We start from the raw sequence: 7,147 nt of genomic DNA, 5'->3' as shown, positions 1-7,147 counted from the left end.
TACCCTAGAACCTTCTCCCCCTTATAAAGAGCCCTCCCCCCTTACTCTCTACTGGTTTAGCAGCATACCTTAAATAAAATATACACCTACACACCTCCCCCCCGGCCAGATACATAAAACTGTTCTTTGTGGAGCTTGGTTCATTTATCATGATGAGGTTTTTATTCTCTAGGGACAAGTGCATATTTCAGGCTCTTGGATTGTTGTCCAGGGACTGTCATTTACTGCGTATTTGTGTAGCTCTCATAAGACTAACTTCTAGCTGGCATTTCTCTGTATAACAGTTCTAATTGTGAAGGTATTGACGGGCTACTACAGACAACAAATAATTGCTTGTTTGAAGGCTGAAGATTTGGGTGCATATGAAAGTGGAAAGTATACATTAGTCTCACTTGAACAGTCTACTGTCTTGCAGTGTTTCAGCAACATCTCTTGTTGGCATCCCTTTTGTTGAATAATTGTATTTGGGGCAGTGGGTTCTGCCATGGGCATTGGAAAGTGAAAAATTCTGAAACCAGTGTTTAGTGAGGTGGAGGAAATGTATTTGAAAACAATCTTAACCTCTGCTAGAGATGCAATAATAAACCTGCTTTAAAATAGAGAGCTTGCAGAACAAAATAATGAGTTGTTGTGAGTTGTCGTTGTGTGCAGACTGTGATATATATTGCCAACTTACTATTTCTGAGCTCTGCGGTGTGTGCTTAATTTCTCTATTAAGCAACACCTCTGCAAATTGAAACCTGATTTGTTGGAACTGGTCTTTGGTTCATGTTGTATAGCATTTTAAAAAAGAAAATGCTGATTTAGTAGTAAGCATTATTAGTTGGCTTCTAGTAACAATTTTGTCTGTTTGCTTTGAAGGCATGAAGCGTCCATTAAGTCCTGACCACGTCTTTGAAGATGGGATTATGAATCAACCAGCTGTTCTACGGGGCTTTGAAGAAAAAGGACTGAGGAATGACAGACAGGACTATCAATTAAGCAAAGAAAAAAAGAAGATACTGTTTTCCTTCTGTGAAGTGTGCAATATACAGCTGAACTCTGCAGCTCAAGCTCAAGTTCATTACAATGGGAAGTCTCACTTGAAAAGAGTGAAGCAGCTAAATAATGGAAAACTCCCTACAAATGCAGCTCCTGGCACTTTGTTTGCAAGTACAAGCACAGGTATGTGTGAGATGTTGGATTTTGGTCAAGAGATCTGAGGAAGCTTTTAAGCTCTATCTTCCCCACCCAACATAACAATTAAACTTAATATAGATTAATACTAGTAGTTAATAATATTTTGCCATGTTCAGAATTACTGGTGTATTTCTTTTCCTGTGAAGCCGACTTGTATTAAGGTAATACTGCATTAATGCATGATTAATGGCTGTGTTGCGCCTTGTGTAGTTGAGATATGGTCTATTTAAAAGTAGCTGTTGTGGGTTCGAATAGTCGTGTGTTTTGTCATCTGCTTTTGTTCCCAAAACAAAGTTCTGGAAGGATGCTACGGGTACAGGAGAAACTTTTAAAAGAAATGTAGTGGTGGGGAGAGGAGGAGGAGAGCTGGAATTTACAGGCCTGGGCCTTTCATTGTTTCTGCTTTCAGGTCTGGATTTTAATTACTCTCATTAAAGTGAGAAGTAATTTGAAATAATACTATTTACTTACTGGGTAAAACAAAGGTCCCAAATGTCTGGGCAAAATGCATTTAACATGCATAATGTAAAGGTGCAAAGCACATAATGTGCTTTTTTGTTGTTTTTTTTTACTTCAGCGGTAGATTTGGCTCGTAGCTATTCTGAGAAAAATGTGGTATTTCCTTACTTCTCTACGCATATAAGAAAGTGAACACATGGAACAAATGATTCAATCACGTATGGTTGTAAGAATAAGGATGTTGTGACTCTCCTTTCCTTTTTTAAGGGGTCCTGGTATGTCATATGGTCTCTTGCTTTGATGTTCATAGTTTAAGGATTTTGCTGTAGGATTATCTTTTTTCTGTGATGATCCAACAGCATTGAAGAAAATTTGTTAGAGCGCTTTAGATGCTTTTCTTATTGATAGTTGAAATAGATACTTTCTTTCTTCCTTTCCATTTATTTTGTTAAAGAAAATTCGGAGGGGGGTGACATTCAGTAGAGTCCAAAAGGGCCACAGTTGATATTAAAAAGTATTCTTTACATCTCAAGCAAGTATAGCAAGTCATCCTTTCTGCTTCCAAGAAAAATAAAATGCTTCAAGTTTAAGGAATTATTGTCTAGAAGAAGCAAAAGTTGCTGCTTATTAACACTTGGTATTGATGAAGTAACATCTCAAATCCTCATGAAAAAAATTTTATTAATTTTATCAGAGAATTTTTTTATTAGCCACATGAGGGGGTTTGCTTTGGGGTTTTTTATTTTTGTGTAGAAAGAGTCAAACTGCATTAAAGGGTTAAGCTTTTTCTTTTTTTTTTTTTCTGATTTTGATTTTGATTCTTGTTGACTGACTTTGACTTTTCTTGAAGTCTGTGGTATTGTTTTGTTTGGTTTAGAACCAAGTAGTGTAAGGGTATCGCTTGGGTAAGGCCCATGGTCCAAAAGATTAAATTCCTATTGAGTAACACCTAAATTACTTAATTGTGTGCATTCTTAAAATAACTTATATCTATGAGACATTCTAATTTAATGGAAATTCCTCTGTGTGCTGATGGAAAACATTTGAAATGTTTGCACTGTATGTTTTCTGTTGCTTTTTGTTAGCTGGACCCCTGCACCTGATGTCTTTCCTGGGGATTGCAGCTGATGCTGAGCTGATGCTCTGGCATCATTGCTCAAAGAATGGTCTGATGCTGAGAATATTTTACATTTGCTGGAACACATGCTTTGGGGTATAGCTTAGGAGTTAAAATTCAAGTTTCTTTGTGCTTTGTTCACTGATCTCTATGTTAGACTATATCGTATATTTACTAGTTATGCTGGTCTATCCAGTACATGTTGAAATAGACATTCTGTTTTCATAGCTGAAGGATATTGGTTTCATAGCATTTAAAAGAAAGAAATGCCTTGCGTAGGCAGTTTATTTTTATTATTATTATTGCATAGACAATTTAATATACTGCTTAAGAGCCAGTAGGAGAACAAGATTTATTGAAATGTAGGTCGCAAAGAACACTTTCCAAAATTAAGTAGAAATTAATTTTCTTATAAATTGACATTATCCAGTTTGAATCCATGTCCTCAGGAGTGTTATTACCCCTTTTAATGGGAGTCTGCCTTTCACATTTCTTGACTAACATTGTAAACAGAATTAATTGTGCAGGTGGTAAAAGAACGATTATATTCATCTCACCTCACCAGTGAACAGACTTTATTCCACATGTGAAGGAAGTAAATCGCCTCTCTCATATTGCATTGTTTTAACTACATACCCTTCTAACAAACCGGGTAGTGAACAGTTCCGCACACCTCAGGAAGCTTTCTGCAAAGGTTCCTGCTAATTTGTGGTTGGAGTTTTCCTCTGTCTTCATAAGATGAATGTAAGATTAATAATATTCCTGTTGGAAAATAAGGTGACTGTAAAATATACCTGACTGTAAATATTCATTGACGGACAGAAACCAGGATTGCAGACCTGCCAGAACTGTCTTGATCCTGCGTGACAGAACTGATCAGTGCACCATCGCTGCCTCCAGCCTCCTTGGCTCTTGGTGGACTTTCTTCCAAATGGGGATGAACACAAAGGAGTCGTGAGACATATTTTCATATTCATCCTCTTCTGAGGTCCTCTCTGTGTCAGGTGGCCTCAGGTTGTCATAAAGCATCCTTTTAATTGTTGACGTCCACTGTGTTTTACAACTATAACCTCAATTTGTTGGTTGTAACTTTCAGTAATAGGTAATAGTCCTTGTTTTACCACTATTGAAAAGTTTACCAAGATTTGATAACTGTGGAATTCCAGGTCTTGGCAATAATACTATACAATGTATAGATGAGGGGGTTTTATATATTTAAAGTCTAAATAACTTTTTAGAGATAACTTTAAAGTTACTTCTTTATATTTAGAGTAAACGTACCATTGTCATAGAATTTCAAAAGGTATTTAGCAACATATTTTTCTAAAAAGCCTATTCTGTTTCTAGAGTCTCTTGTTTATTTTGCCTCCTCCACCCCACTACTGAAATCTAGAAGCTATTTTGCTATTGTACCTGTACCTGCAATTTCAGTTACTTCACAGCAAGTAAAATTGCATATAAAATAAAGCTTATTGCTGCTTTTCTTTATATTGACCAAATCAAGAAATTAATTGACTAAATTAGAAGGCTTTGGTGATTTGATCCACTCATTGAACTCCTCATTTTCTTTAGATTGGTGTTAAAAATTATGTGTGTGAAGAAAACAGTGTTCTACTGGAAAAGTACAGTGCACACAATGTTAGAGCCTTTGCTGTTGCTTATGTTAGTGATTGTTCATTACCGTTCGTACCCATCCTGTCTTACTGCAGCTCAGGCTGAAGTTTGTCAGCAATACCATTCCCCAGGGCCATCCCTACCCTTGTGCCAGGCGTATCTGATGTACAGCCAGGCTTCTGACAGAAGGAAATAAGTGAAGTTTCAGGAAAATAAGAAAGTGTGTATTTGCTTCGGCAGCTTCAATTGGAAATTATTTCAGTTATTTCCTATAAGCAGGAAAGTAAAGGGTAATTCCTTGCAGCCTTGGGGAAATGTATTTTGGAGTGGGCCTATAAAGCTTTTCAGCAGGAGCCTGCAGCAGCGATGCCAGGGGTCAGGTCACAGCTTCTCGGGGTGCCTGAAATTCCACCTGCCATCCCGAAAACAAGGGCTAAGGTATCTCCCTTCAAAGGGGGAGGAACCAGTTTTTGAGAGTATGGAACGAACTTGGCTATGAGATTGCTTGTCTCCTTATCTGCTAACGGATAGCTAAGGAGTTACTTGTTTAGGAAACAGAGATGGGAGGGGGGCAGCATTTTGCAGGCGGGAAAGGCAGCGTGCCTGCGGGGTCGCAAGGCTTCCGCGAGGTGGTGCTGCAGCCCGGGCATTGAGCAAACCAGCCACGGCTGTGGGGTTTGTTGGCTTGTTCTGCTACTGTTCTTTTCTTAAAGCCTTTTTTATTAAGCCAGGGGTTAACAGCGAGTTGTTTGTTAATATATGCTGTGGCCAGTTTTGTGGATGACTTCGTTATATTCCTCCCAGTTCTCACTTGGAGATGACACCGATTTTGCTCCATGAATTCTCATTACTTGTTCCCTGGGGTGGTATCTTGTGAATCTCCTGATTCTCTCTCCTTTGCCCCCAGGCTAACATGGGAACGGTTGGTGTAGTTTTAAGAGTGAGTGTACTAGAAATACCTATCGAAGTCCAAATTTTACAGATCCCTGGAAATGGGTAGGGTAGTTTCATTTTTGTTACAGGGAGTGCCCAAATTCTAGAAGCGGGCAAAGCAGAATCACTTTTTCCTGGGTCCTAGGGTGTTTTAAACAGTGCTTTAGGGTCCAGGTGCTACTCATTAATGCCTGTTTGAAGATCTTTCTGTAGGTTTGGCTAGAAGTGAGATTGGGACATCGGTCCTCTGGCAGTGTACTCTGGTAGCAGCTCTGCCTTTTTGCTCTTGAAATCTCTGACCTTGCAGGACAGTTTTGGAAATGCTGTGGGCCCCTATGCTGTGACTCTTTGCAGGGAACAGTCCTACAAGTTAATGTGTTCTCCTGTGATACTGAGGAAATAATCACAGGATGATTTCCTGAGAGATTATCAACACGCAGTTGTATGGCTCACAGCAATGACAGCCAGGGATTTGTTAAACTAGAAAAATAAATACGTAAATGACTAGACTTCTGTTGTGTTCATGATTTAAATCAGGTCACAGAAAGGGCCTGGTGATGCCAGTGCAAGGGAGAAGATAAAACAGCAATCTTGGACATGGGAGAAGAACAAGAGAGTATGGAGAAGGCAGATTTTCTTCACTTTTGGCAATAGAGATTAGAACTGCTTTGCCTCCTTGTGCGATGCCATATTAAGTTGGAAGTCTAGGCATCCTTTCAAATTAATGGAGGCAGGGAGACTTACAATTAAAGTGCTCAGAATTATCCTTCAAAGGATCCATGGACTACATAGCTAACTTGGATATTAGTTTGCCAAATGTTTAGAGTTAGGAAGTGTGACTAGTGTCTTCAGCTATGTCAAATGAAAAGGACCTTCTTAAACATCTAATTTAGATTAATAATTAATTTTCTAAGCATTTGACTTTTTCTTTCTTTCAAAAAGTAAAACTGACTATTGGTAGACATTGAGAAATTATTCTGAAAATATTCCGGCTAGCCTTAAATCCACACGCCCACCTTTGGCCTGGTGCATATGAGGAAGGCTTTTTTTTAAAAAAAAACGAAACTGTAAAGAAATTACCTTGCTAGGTGACTAGGTCAGTGCAGGATTAAATGATGGTCTGTTACAACAGAATGAAACTGCAGTGCACTACTCGGATTTCAGTGGAATTTTCCTTGGTTTTTAATTGTCAGAAGAATCTGATCCTAAATGGAGTTCTTTGTATGTAGGTTTGAATCCTTAGCTGGGCCAAGACTAGCTTTCTGACAGGTAGCTTAGTTGCCATCTAAGACTGCTTTGTGCCAACTTAATGGAGAACAGAACTTTTGCTTACTTTAAGCCTCTTGATCTAGGTCCTCAAATTCCTTATCAATGTTTGTCTTTCATTTTTCTAAAAAAACCCAAGGGTAATCTGACTTTTATTAGAGAAGGTCTTTATGAATTATTCTACCAAGTACTCAGAGGAATGCTAAGCAGCAACCAAAAGTATCTTGAAAAAGTTTGTGAGCTGAGTCCTACTAAATGCGTGCATGCACAGCGACAGAATTCTCTATAGCCTATAGAGAAGAGGAGGAGGATAGTAGAAAGCACTGTGAGCTTACTTTTTCTTGTGTTATGCCAAAACCTTCTTTAGACTTGTAGAAGGTCAGTGCTGTTCTGCCTTCCACATCTGCTGCCTACAGCCCAACCTTTTGGAAAGCAGTTTGAAAAAAGCTGCTGCTGCGGGGTCACAAAGTGGAGCGACACCTCGGGGCTTTCTCCCTCTGCCCCCGTGTGAAAGGGAGGTTGTTCCCCATTTTGCTATCCTATTTCGCTACTCTATTTGGAAAATATTAGATTCTTTTG

This window comes from Calonectris borealis, chromosome 6 (genome assembly GCF_964195595.1).
Source record: "Calonectris borealis chromosome 6, bCalBor7.hap1.2, whole genome shotgun sequence".
NCBI classification, from domain to species: Eukaryota; Metazoa; Chordata; class Aves; order Procellariiformes; family Procellariidae; genus Calonectris; species Calonectris borealis.
Note: the sequence above shows the minus strand (reverse complement) of the source record.